At 36.8% G+C, this 14174-nt stretch overlaps 2 protein-coding genes across 2 annotated transcripts in view; both read left to right on the top strand.

Moving 5' to 3' along the window:
• Positions 1 to 14174, top strand: part of LOC127508849 (gastrula zinc finger protein XlCGF8.2DB-like) — a 537748-nt gene that overhangs the window by 286861 nt on the left and 236713 nt on the right. The gene's annotated exons all lie outside the window — the stretch shown is intronic.
• Positions 1 to 14174, top strand: part of LOC127508848 (uncharacterized) — a 630120-nt gene that overhangs the window by 443891 nt on the left and 172055 nt on the right. The gene's annotated exons all lie outside the window — the stretch shown is intronic.

The following is a 14174-nucleotide window of genomic DNA, read 5'->3' as shown; positions in this document are numbered from 1 at the left end:
ATTAAAGTTTGAGGACGGTAAACAAAGTTACACACTCTAGTAAAGCTGTAGATACAGCTCAAATATGATCTTTTGTAGAAATTATGTGAGCTCAATAAATTCTCACATCTAAATTCAAGAGGCCTAATAACTAAGAAAGCAGTGACATCATGTAAGAAAAGTGTCATATTGCATACATCAGTTATTAACTATCACAGTGAATCTTCTCTCATATATGAAGTAAATAGAAATATCAGAAGCAGGAAGAACATATTCATGTATCATTTCTACTCATTGTTTCCATTTCACCATGTTTCACTATGTTGAGCTGCTGTTCTTCACACTGTAAACTGTAAGACAGTTAAATGCTGTTGAACTGCAGTCCATCAGTAGTCCAGTACAGTACGGTACGTGTGAGTAAAGTGTACTAGTGTACAGCAGCAGTCAGTGCAGTATAATTATCTTGGATTTCACACAGACACACAAGAAAGAAAATGCCTCTTTTCGGCTCAGACTTCAGCTGCACAAACTGCCACAGACTCCTAGAGACGATCTCAGACACAGGAGCACACAGGAGAGCTTCATGCTGAGTCTAGTTAAACCATCAGCACAGCTGTCAAATCTAACTCACATAGTTTGCCATTAAAATACAATGATTTGGGACAACTATATGTATGTACTGACTTCACCACAGGCTGGAAGACTGTGTATTGTGCATTTTTAAGTAACAATGAAAAAATTTTTGTGGCTTGATTAAAGCCTATGCTTCATACAGAGAAATAATAATATAGATCGCCCTTTCCGTTCGCACTTTTTCTTCAAATACCTTAATTCAAACTCATTGATGCCACTTTCTTCATTCTTAAAATGAACATTTGCCTGTGATTGGATTCACTGTTTTGGACTGCCACCTTGAACTTGAGAACACAAGTACAGAATGACGTCACCCATCCGGTGTGCGACCGGTTAACACTCCATTGGAGCCCTAAAAAAGTGCTATATAGCACTAAAAGTGGTTCTTGGCTCATAATCATAGGGGAACCACTTTTAGTGCTATGTAGCACCATATCTTTAAAGGTGATCTACAGCACCTTTGTCAAATGGTGCTATGTAGAACCCATAAAAGATGCCATATCACATTTTATTTTTTCAAAAAAATTGTTTTAAACAGCACCAAAACTGGTTCTTTGGCTCGTAAAGAACCTTTAAAAGGGCATAACAGGTTCTTTGTATGGCAGTGGTGCTATATAGCACCTTAACCACCCCAAAAAAACACTGAAGAACCGCTGAAGAACCATACAGGGCCTTAACAGGTTCTGTATACGGTAGCGGTGCTATATAGCACCTCAGTCATCCCAAAGAACCAGTAAAGAACCGCTGAAGAACCACTGAAACACCAAGATTTAGTGCTATACAGCACTTAAAGTGGTTCCCCTATGATTACAAGCCAAAGAACCACTTTTAGTACTATATAGTACAATTTTTTCGAGTATAGGAGACAATTAAGAGGACTCTTTTCCCAGCCCGTTCTCATAAATGCTGCACGTCCAAGACTTTTGCGCAAAAAGTTGAATTCATGAACATCTTCACAGCCTTTGTTGACATGCAGCTACGGGCATATGTAAAATTTGCCAGGTTGAACTTGCAATTTACATTCGGACTAGAAGGGCATAGAAATTTTATCATCGTGAAATTATATGCTGGGTTATAATTGTCATTGTAGTGGTAAAAACAACTTTCAATGTTCTTTTCTCTTGTTTTTTGTCCACTGTGGGAGATGTCGATGCAATGATCTTGACGTTTGCAAAGTAACATCAATGTTTCAAACAATAACTAATATGTTTAATAAATCAAAATAAAGATGAATCACAACATAAAACAAATAACTTAAAGGCCGCTTGCAGGTTTGCTTGGCTCAATGTGCATGGTCAAAAGAGTGTATGCTTTTGCACCAGCGCCCCCTGCTGTCAGGGGTGGCATATCCTTTAAACATCTTTCCCCTCTCACCTATAGAGGGCACACACTCAGAGAAATAAACACCATTAACAATATTGCAACAACCAGATATTTAAATGAACACATTTATAAAAAATTAAATAAGGTAGAAAGTATGGCTGCTACAGTCATCATGGCATGATATTTTGGGACATGATTTTCATTATTATTATCGGTCACCTTTGGAGTGAGAATGAGTTGGCTTTTTGAATGGATGTCAATAGTCGAGGCTTCAATACTCTTGAGTTCAGTGAAGAAACAGCCGATCACTTTATGAACTGACAGCCTGTCTGCTAATCTTCAACATGTTTACCATTAAACATTCCAGATGTGTATGTACAGCTGTCTAATCAGAGGTCTGTAATCTGGGTGTGTATTAATGGTGTTTATTGTGTTATAACTGGTTTAGAGAATGACACACTTGGCATTGGTCAAGAATCTCAGGTGAGAGAGTGTCTGTAGAGAGCGTCATGTTTGATGAGAGTGACGAAAGGAAAGCATGAGAGTAGATGAGACCCAGTATTATTTGCCTCTTTTAATATAGTACATAGAATTTAGTGCCTTATTTGTTTTTGGAAAGTGCCTGGTAACAGAGTAGCAATTCTAAACTTTTTCCTTCATGTCCATCAGCAGTGAGTCAGTGAAGGACGATGGCATCTGTTGATCAGCATTGTAACACACTAGATGAGATGGAAAAAGACAAGCCTAAATACAAGAAAGGTAATGAAGAAAAGAATATTGGTAATGAAGTTTTCATTTAGGAAATGTAATTAATCTCTGTCTCTATTCCAGTCCAGATGAGCAGCAGCGCTCACACTGGAGTCAGTGTTGATCTGAATGCTCAGACGGGAGCAACTGTAAATGCTCCTGTACTCACTGGAAACACCATCACATCAGTGACCTTCATCATGAACCCTGCAGGAAACGGTACTATCACTATAGCTGTGCTCACTGAGACACATTAGCAGTCAGTTAATAGCTTGATCAGTGAAATAATGCTCAGTGATTGTGAAGCCTTTTCCTATAAAGGTCATGTAAGAATTAGATTTCTCTTACTCTTCAGTTAAGATTGCTTCCAGTCCCTCTCAGTTATAAATGGTCAGCGGCTGTGGGAAGAATCATCACATGAACAGAGTTATGTCACAAATCTTCAATCTTTATTGAGCAGTTTACACAATTTATACTTTCCATAGAAAAAAGTTACACTCCCATCCTGGATGTTGTCCTCCAGAGGGCGCACAAAGATAAAACCATAAAATAAATCATTTCATAGTCCGAAGGGCTGTAGGAGGCTTCTAAATCTCACAGTTTATTTTAAGGTCATTTTGTTCACAGGCAGACATACTTTAGCTACAGGATTTTCTTTTGTGTATCTGTAAAAAATATATATTTTTTTTTATTTCCCTCGTTTCTTTCTCCTCACAGAGCCCCAAAATATCACAGAGACAGCAGAGAAACACAGAGAAGAGCAAGGTACCATCTTAACAGTCATATTCTCTTAAAGGATTAGTTCACTTTCAAATAAAATTTTCCTGGTAATTTACTCACCCCCATGTCATCCAAGATGTTCATGTCTTTCTTTCTTCAGTCGAAAAGAAATTAAGGTTTTTGATGAAAACATTCAAGGATTATTCTCCTTATAATGGACTTCAATGGCCGGTTGAAGGTCAAAATTACAGTTTCAGTGCAGCTTCAAAGGGCTTTAAACCAGGGCCGTAACCACCATAGACATTGAGGGGGACAAGCCCCCCCCAATAATTAGAAATGGCCAGATCATCCCCCCCAATATTTGAAATTCTTGCACTGCTCTGCTGCCCTTCATTACAGCACTCTGCATGTTGTTAGGATGCCAAAATGGTTTAAAAGTTACATTTTTAGTCTGGTCTGCCTCAGCGGTCTAAGAACGCTCGTCAATGTCAAAATGATAGAGATGGCCAATCAAATGAAAAAGTAGGCGGGGTTTACGTTCTCTCTTTGCTCGTGCACACAGTCTTCACAGCACAGACAGGCGCGTAAATCGATCGCTTAACACTGTTGTGGAGGTTCTATTTTTCCTGTAAAATCCCAAAACAAATGCACACAAACGTGTCCCTGCTCTTGATATACAACCATTGGCGGATTAGAACACGCAACCTTTGATACTGTTGACAAAAATTCTACCACTAGACCACTAGGGAATTCAAATATTTATAGCGGAATGGGCTATATGCACAGAGTGTTCTTTAGAACTTCCGCAATAATATAAGATAGCTCGAAAACTTCCGGTGAGATGTCATTTGCTACAGCATCAATAGTGTAATACTTATTTTATAATCAGAATATAGTCACTTAAATAGTCAGGCATAGCATTAATTTAGTTATTCAAACGTAAGACAGCATAGAAAATATATAAATAAAAAAGTACCTGTGTACCTCGGCTAAATTCAATTCGACCATCAGTTTTTACACTTTCGTGTGGAAAAAAAGCATCAAAAATTAAATATTTATAGTGCACTTTAGAATAAATTGAATAAAATGTGTGTTTTTACAAGTGTGCTGAAATCATGATCTTGTGCTGCACTGACTGACAGCTGCTGTGATTACAAAGGGAAAGCGCGGTGCTCGCTTTCTGTGTAATTCGTTCACAAGAAAAGCTATTGTTTTTCATAAGAGTTTGTGAGTACTTCATACTTCACATTGACAAATTTTTTTTTTTTTTTTAAGGTTTAATATTTAGTCAAAAACGAAACTGATTGAAAAACGATTAGAGGAAATGGCTGATATATGCGCAAATAAATGCTACTTTGCCGCCACCTGCTGGTTATAGTGGTAATTATTGTCTTTTTTATTTTTAAATAAGTGTTTTCTATCAAATGTTGAATTTCCTACATTTTTAAACGTTCGATTTTACAATGGGGACAGTCTCAGAAGGAATAACAAATAATGTTTGTTCATCACATTAAAAATAACATTTGAAGTATTGGGGGAAAAAATGCGTGTGCGTGTCTAATTTCAGACACAGCATTTTTTAAATGGTCCTAATGGCTTCGTCTTTATTGCAATCAATAAAACTGGTTCATGGCAAATTAGGTAAATGTGATAACTGCATGAAAATATGAATACAACATTAAAAAGTCAACCTTTGATGGTTTTGTGTCGATGTACGAGTACGGAATGAACAGCTAACAGTTCACCGGAAATGCCCGAGCAGCCTTAACGACAACCAGGAAGTAACCGTGCATATAGCCCATTATATATTTATTCACTAAATTGAAGAATCTCGGAACTAACAATATATTGTATTATGAAACTATCACATTAAACATGAGTTCTCAATGTACTATTGAAATTGATTTCTGGACATCGTAATGTTATTTTTTTCTACAATTGTTATTGTACATATCTACGGAAGCCCTGAACCGCATGGTGAAAAAAAAAAATTGGTGGGGAGGGAAAAACAATTAAAACTTATCTCGTTATTTCAACATAATATCTCGTTATTTCAAGATATTAAGTCGTTATTATGACATAACATCTCGTTATTTCAAGATATTAAGTCGTTATTACGTATCAGTTTATCAAGCATGATAAAGGATGCATACTCTTTAATGTCTTCAGTGGCGCAACAGTAACGCGTTGAATCGCAATACCAGCTTTTACTGCGATCGCTGCGGTTTCGAATCCGCCTTTTGCCGAGTTCGCTCTTCTCTATTTTCACATCACATATCAGAAAGGCATTTATTTTCAATAAAAATGAAAATTATGTTCTAAAAGTGGAAATAACCTGCCTAACGAGTGTTTAATAACATTAAAAGTATTTATTGGGCAGGGTTAGCAGCATGTTCTCTTTCGATATTAACCACTAGAGGGCAGAATAAGACAGGGAATCAATTAAAGAATGCAATAGTTATGTTGACCTACTGTTGTTACAAGTTGGTGCTCCAAAATCAACATTGAGGTTAAATTTATTAGCCAATAGCCCATAGTAAATAAAACAATTTACAGTGCAAATAGCTGTATATCAGGGGTGTCAAACTTACGGCCCGGTGTTCAATCTGATTTGAACTATAATAAAACATAGAGATGCGCTAGTCCAGGGGACAATAACCTTTTTAAGCGTTTTTTATTCCGGGCTTGCAAACAAACTGCTTTGTAATAATTTCCCAAAATTTCATTTGTGTATTTATGAAGTCTGTAAACAAGACTTTAACACAGGCACACGCTGAATATGGACACAAAGAGGAGAACAGACGCGCCAGCAGAGAAAATACTACACCATGCACAAGCTCACTGTTCACGAAATATAGGAAGAATAATATAAATATTACAGTGGGATTGATATGAATGTATCTCTGAAGGGAACTGTCTTCAGGAAAGTTTTGATGGCTTTTCCTCTTATCTCCATATAAAGTAGTAGTATTAGCCTATATTTATCGAAAAGCGCTGCTTTGTGTATAGCGGTAACCATGGAAACGCTGTATCACTGCTGTTCCATGTTCATTCAGTCCGTCTGCTGATTTTGTTTTGTTATGTAGCATAATTTCACAAAGCTAAAGTCAGACCAGACCTAGTTTTTGCTGTTAATCTTGAAATTATTCAATAATTTAAATTAAAAACAACTGCTCATGCTCATGTGCATAACAACTTTGTTGGGATTATGATAAAAATGCAGTGTGTTTGCCTCTAATATCAAATATATCTAATATCAATATTTTTTTGTTTAATACGGTGACCGGGAGGGGACATGTTCGGTTCACTTAGTTTTGTCGTGGCCACGACATATAAACTCGTGGGAATGTGATAATATGTCAAGATATTAATTCGTGGGAACGTGATAAGTCGTGACATAAGGATGTCGTTACCTCGACAAAACGATCTCGTGGCCACGCGATGTAAAGTCGTGGCCTCGAGATCATATGGTGAGGGAACGATATATTTTTCTCGTGGCCACGGCTTCATTATACTGAGGGAACGACATCTATTTCTCATGGCCACGAGTTAAATGTGTAAACAACCTGCGCTACCATAGCAACCTGGAATTATCAGATATGGATAAGATTATAGTAATATTTATTTTTAATTAAGAAAAAGCGCAGAATTAAGAAATTATTATATTAACATGTTGCCTATTGTGTGCGATGCCTACAGCAGCATTCGAATGAAGTTTATCAATAAATATTAGAATATGCTGTGTATATTTTTATCACATCCAACAGTCTTTTAAATCCATTCACTGATTGTTAATTTTTTATTTCATATTTTTTATATTATTTAATTATTATTAGGCTATCATTATTGGTTTTTTTTATTTTTTTTTTAATTCATTGTTATGTAGCCCTATTTGCTTTATTTTCTCCTTCATTTCTTGTATCCTTTCTGTAGGCCTATATTATGTTAGCTATATTTTGTAAATACTTTAAATGCCATCATGCCAATAAAAATGTGACTTTATGACTGTATTGACTGTAGCTGTGAAGATAGGATAAATGAGCGTCTGTTATCATTTGTAGCCCCTCGTGCCCGTGACAGCATTTGAATGAAGTTCGAATAATTTATTATTATTAATTGGTTATATGTTAAAAGAATATTTAAGCTAAAAAAAAAACAATCCATTCACTGATATAGCCTAGACAAAAACTTAATTTTGTTCATAATTTTATTCATTTTATTTAGGTTTAATATGCATATTAATAATAATAATAATTATTATAATAATAAAGACACGATCAGATTAAAAGGCTGTGAGATGGGATGGATAAATGTTTTCTTCTAGGCCTTTATTATTTAATGTTCTTACATTCTTTTATCATTAAATGAAGTTTGTTATCAAATTGATAAACTTCATTTGAATGCTATAGTGGCAACATTGCGCTTATATTTATAGCTTATTACATTGTACGCGATGTTGACTATATAGACAGCATTCAAATATATTAATATAGGCTAATAATTTCTTAATTCCCCCCTTATTTTATCATTCTTAATTAAAATCCATATCTGATAATTCCAGGTTGCTATGGTAGCGCAGGTTGTTTACACATTTAACTTGTGGCCATGAGAAATAGATGTCGTTCCCTCAATATAATGAAGTCGTGGCCACGACTTATTATCACGTTCCCACAAATTAATATCTTGACATATTATCACGTTCCCACGAGTTTATATGTCATGGCCATGACAAAACTAAGTGAACCGAACATGTCCCCTCCCGGTCACCGTATAAAACAAAAATAGCTGCTTTGTTCTATACACAAAGCAGCGCTTTTCGATAAATATAGGCTAATACTACTACTTTATATGGAGATAAGAGGAAAAGCCATCAAAACTTTCCTGAAGACAGTTCCCTTCAGAGATACATTCATATCAATCCCACTGTAATATTTATATTATTCTTCCTATATTTCGTGAACAGTGAGCTTGTGCATGGTGTAGTATTTTCTCTGCTGGCGCGTCTGTTCTCCTCTTTGTGTCCGTGTTCAGCGTGTGCCTGTGTTAAAGTCTTGTTTACAGACTTCATAAATACACAAATGAAATTTTGGGAAATTATTACAAAGCAGTTTGTTTGCAAGCCCAGAATAAAAAACGCTTAAAAAGGTTATTGTCCCCTGGACTAGAGCATCTCTATGTTTTATTATAGTTCAAATCAGATTGGACAACGGGCCGTAAGTTTGACACCCCTGATATACAGCTATTTGCACTGTAAATTATTTTATTTACTATGGGCTATTGGCTAATAAATTTAACCTCAATGTTAGCCTGGAATGAATGCAAATTCCAATGATAACCCTCTGGGATTTTGGAGCACCAACTTGTAACAACAGTAGGTCAACATAACTATTGCATTCTTTAATTGATTCCCTGTCATATTCTGCCCTCTAGTGGTTAATATCGAAAGAGAACATGCAGCTAACCCTGCCCAATAAATACTTTTAATGTTATTACTAACACTCGTTAGGCAGGTTATTTCCACTTTTAGAACATAATTTTCATTTTTATTGAAAATAATTGCCTTTCTGATATGTGATGTGAGCGAATGTGAGCGAACTCTGCAAAAACCGCAGCGATCACAGTAAAAGCTGGTATTGTGATCCAACACGTTACTGTTGCGCCACTGAAGATGTTAAAGAGTGCGCGTCCTTTATCATACTTTATATACAATAACGATTTATTATGTTGAAATAACAAGATATTATGTCTTAATAGCAACTTACTATGTTGAAATAACGACTTATGTTAAAAATAATGACTTAATATCTTGAAATAACGAGATATTATGTTGTAATAATGACTTAATATCTTGACATAATGACTTAATATCTTGAAATAACGAGATGTTATGTCGTAATATCGACTTAATATCTTGAAATAATGAGATATTATGTTGAAATAACGACTTGATATCTTGAAATAACGAGATGTTATGTCGTAATATCGACTTAATATCTTGAAATAATGAGATATTATGTTGAAATAACGACTTAATATGTTGAAATAACGGGATAAGTTTTAATTTTTTTTCCCTCCCCATTTTTTTTTTTTTCACCATGCAGTTCAGGGCTTCCAGACATATCTGATATAGCATTGTATTAGCAGCAATTTCGTTTACTGTTTTGTTTCTTTATGCTTTATTAGAAAAAAAAAAAGGTCCCCCCCAATGTTCAAGACATGGTTACGGCCTTGCTTTAAACGATACCAGACGAGGAATAAGGGTCTTATCTAGCGAAACGATCGGTCATTTTAAAAAAAAAATGTAAATGTATATGCTTTATATAAACAAATTATCGCCTTCCAAGTGTTTCCGCCAAAACCGCACTTTCGTATTCTTCAAAAAGCTTACGCTGTATGTCCTACACCTTCCCTATTCTACTTACGGAAAAAATGTAACTGGCGCTGCGTTCGTTGTAAACTGTAATTTTGACCTTCAACCGTTTGGAGGCCATTGAAGTCCATTATAAGGAGAATAATCCTGGAATGTTTTCATCAAAAACCTTAATTGCTTTTCGACTGAAGAAAGAAGGACATGGACATCTTGGATGACATGGGGGTGAGTAAATTATCAGGAAAATTTTATTTGAAAGTGAACTAATCCTTTAAGGCTAGTTCACAATGCACCATCAGATGTCGACCAACACCAATAGACAGATATTGTCAGATAAGTCTTTTCCCTGTTGGCATCTGTTAGTGTTAGTTGGTGTTTGTTTTTACCTGCAGAACATGCTCATTCACTGTTTGTCAGGAGCAGGAATGTGATCTGGTGATTGATCAGCATCAGTATGTGCAGTGTGAACTAGCCTTTTAAACGTGTTTCAGAAGTGATTTAAACATGTCGGATGTATTTTGAATTTGGACACTAGCCCAGGGGCCTAATGTATAGAAAATCTGTGTGTTTTATCCTAAATGTCTGTGTACACACAAAACATATTCTCTTGATAAATCAGAGTCAGTGTAAGATTATTTATGACTTTTTAAATCTAAACACTGCCATGCAGTGGTTGGAAAGGTCAGGTTGGGCATTATTAATATTGGAACAGAGGTTAACTGTGAGAGGTGATGTACTGTATCACCAGAACTAACTAGACAGCACCAATGACCTTTCCAACAGCCACATACTCCAGTCAACCACCAGATGTGACTGGCAATAACCTTGAGCATATACCTTACATACAGAAACTAGAGCATTCACTGCCAGATGTTCCTCGAACCCTATTCTCTGTACTGAGTTTACAAATTAGGCATTAAAAAAGTATACAGGTGCTGGTCATATAATTAGAATATCATCAAAAAGTTAATTTATTTCACTAATTCCATTCAAAAGTGAAACTTGTATATTATATTCATTCATTACACACAGACTGATATATTTCAAATGTTTATTTCTTTTAATTTTGATGATTATAACTGACAACTAAGGAAAATCCCAAATTCAGTATCTTAGAAAATTAGAATATTACTTAAGACCAATACAAAGAAAGGATTTTTAGAAATCTTGGCCAACTGAAAAGTATGATCATGAAAAGTATGAGCATGTACAGCACTCAATACTTAGTTGGGGCTCCTTTTGCCTGAACTACTGTAGCAATGCGGCGTGGTATGGAGTCGATCAGTCTGCGGCACTGCTCAGGTGTTATAAGAGCCCAGGTTGCTCTGATAGTGGCCTTCAGCTCTTCTGCATTGTTGGGTCTGGCATATCGCATCTTCCTCTTCACAATACCCCATTGATTTTCTATGGGGTTAAGGTCAGGCGAGTTTGCTGGCCAATTAAGAACAGGGATACCATGGTCCTTAAACCAGGTACTGGTAGCTTTGGCACTGTGCGCAGGTGCCAAGTCCTGTTGGAAAATGAAATCTGCATCTCCACAAAGTTGGTCAGCAGCAGGAAGCATGAAGTGCTCTAAAACTTCCTGGTATACGGCTGCGTTGACCTTGGACCTCAGAAACCAAAGTGGACCAACACCAGCAGATGACATGGCACCCCAAACCATCACTGACTGTGGAAACTTTACACTGGACCTCAAGCAACATGGATTGTGTGCCTCTCCTCTCTTCCTCCAGACTCTGGGACCCTGATTTCCAAAGGAAATGCAACATTTACTTTCATTAGAGAACATAACTTTGGACCACTCAGCAGCAGTCCAGTCCTTTTTGTCTTTAGCCCAGGAGAGACGCTTCTGACGCTGTCTGTTGTTCAAGAGTGGCTTGACACAAGGAATGCAACAGCTGAAACCCATGTCTTGCATACGTCTGTGCATAGTGGTTCTTGAAACACTGACTCCAGCTGCAGTCCACTCTTTGTGAATCTCCCCCATATTTTTGAATGGGTTTTGTTTCACAATCCTCTCCAGGGTGCGGTTATCCCTATTGCTTGTACACTTTTTTCTACAACATCTTTTCCTTCCCTTCGCCTCTCTATTAATGTGCTTGGACACAGAGCTCTGTGAACAGCCAGCCTCTTTTGCAATGACCTTTTGTGTCTTGCCCTCCTTGTGCAAGGTGTCAATGGTCGTCTTTTGGACAACTGTCAAGTCAGCAGTCTTCCCCATGATTGTGTAGCCTACAGAACTAGACTGAAAGACCATTTAAAAGCCGTTGCAGGTGTTTTGAGTTAATTAGCGTATTAGAGTGTGGCACCAGGTGTCTTCAATATTGAACCTTTTCACAATATTCTAATTTTCTGAGATACTGAATTTGGGATTTTCCTCAGTTGTCAGTTATAATCATCAAAATTAAAAGAAATAAACATTTGAAATATATCAGTCTGTGTGTAATGAATAATATAATATACAAGTTTCACTTTTTGAATGGAATTATTGAAATAAATCAACTTTTTGATGATATTCTAATTATATGACCAGCACCTGTATATGCCTGGATGACAGTTCTGTTTTGAATGCATAAGGGTATTCCCTTCCATGAGTGTAATATAGTTATCAAAATGTAGTGAATTAAATGGAAGATCTGAGGCCTCTGAGCTGTAATAATTTCAACAGTAATTTAATTACAATATGTGGAATGAATTCTGATCAGATCATGCTGTTGTGAAAGCTTTGACATGTTTCTTTTTTTAATAAAATATGTTTTTTCTTTCCCTCATGTTTCATTTATTTACACCAAACAGAGGATTTGATGCTGAAAAAATTCTTGGGAATTCACAAAACACACATGAAGAAGAAAGCAGAGCGTATTTTTGAAGGCAAGAAAGAAAATGAAGCACATCTCAAGGCTGTTTACACAGAACTGTTCATCACAGAGGGAGATATGAAAATTGTCAATCAGGAACATGAGATTCTGAAGATTGATGATGCTTTCAAGAACAAAAAAACACAGGACAAACCAATCAAATGCAATGATATATTTACTGAACTGAGGAAAAACAATGAGGAAAAGATTGTGCTGACCAAGGGAGTTGCTGGCATTGGAAAAACTGTCTCTGTGCACAAGTTTATCCTGGACTGGGCAGAGGAAACAGCCAATCAGGATATACACTGTGTGTTCCTGCTTCCATTCCGAGAGATTAACAGCATTAAAGACAGAGAGTTCAATCTCCATGAGTTTCTGCTGAAATTTTATCCTCAATTGAAGGACCTGGAAAAATCCAAGTTATATAAGGAATGTAAACTTGCGTTTATATTTGATGGACTTGATGAGAGTCGCCTGGATTTGAAGTTTGAATGTGGAACATTAAACAATGTTGAGGAAAGATCATATGTAGACGTGCTGTTCACAAGTCTGGTCAAAGGGAAGCTGCTTCCATCAGCTCTCGTCTGGGTGACCTCACGACCAGCAGCGGCCAATCAGATCCCTCCTCAGTATGTGGGTTTGTCCACAGAGGTGCAAGGATTCACTGACCAACAGAAGGAAGAGTACTTCAGAAAGAGAATCACGGATGAGACTCAGGCCTCCAGAATCATCTCACACATTAAGACATCTCGTAGTCTTTACATCATGTGCCACATTCCTGTGTTCTGCTGGATCACTGCCACAGTACTTCAGAATATTCTCAAGAACAACACTGAGAACATCAGCACAACACTCACTGAAATGTACATCCACTTCCTGCTGATACAGATGAAAATGAAGAGCCAGAAATATGATGGAAATTCAGAAAGAGAACGTAAAAAGCTCTTACAGTCAAATAGAGAAATGATTTTGAAGTTAGCCAAGCTAGCATTTGAACAGTTGAAGGAGGAAAACATTGTGTTTTATGAGGAAGATCTGGAAGCATGTGGTATTGATGTGAGTGAAGACACCGAGTTCACAGGAATGATCGCTGAGATCTTTAAGCAGGAAGATGGACTTCATGAAGAAAAGATCTTCTGCTTTGTGCATCTGAGTGTTCAAGAATTCCTCGCTGCAGTGCATGTGTTCTTCTGTTATCTGAACAAGAAAATGGAGGAGCTTCAGTTTTTCTTTCATGATCCCAAAGAAAATATCAGTTTGCAGGAGCTACTAGAGAAGGCTGTTGATAAAGCCATGGAGAGTAAGAGAGGACATCTGGACCTGTTCCTGCGGTTTCTGATGGGAAATTCACTGGGATCTAGTCAAAACCTGCTCAAAGGCCTGATCACACACACTGAAGACACTGCAGAGAGCATCACACAAACAACTAAATACATTAAACAAGTACAAAACAAGGAGATCTCAGATGAAGCTTCAGTCAACCTGTTTTACTGCTTACTTGAGCTCAAGGATAATTCATTATATAAGGAAATCCAGAGATACCT

Source organism: Ctenopharyngodon idella, chromosome 3 (genome assembly GCF_019924925.1).
Source record: "Ctenopharyngodon idella isolate HZGC_01 chromosome 3, HZGC01, whole genome shotgun sequence".
In the NCBI taxonomy this organism is placed as follows: domain Eukaryota; kingdom Metazoa; phylum Chordata; class Actinopteri; order Cypriniformes; family Xenocyprididae; genus Ctenopharyngodon; species Ctenopharyngodon idella.
This window is presented reverse-complemented; position numbering and strand designations above follow the sequence as displayed.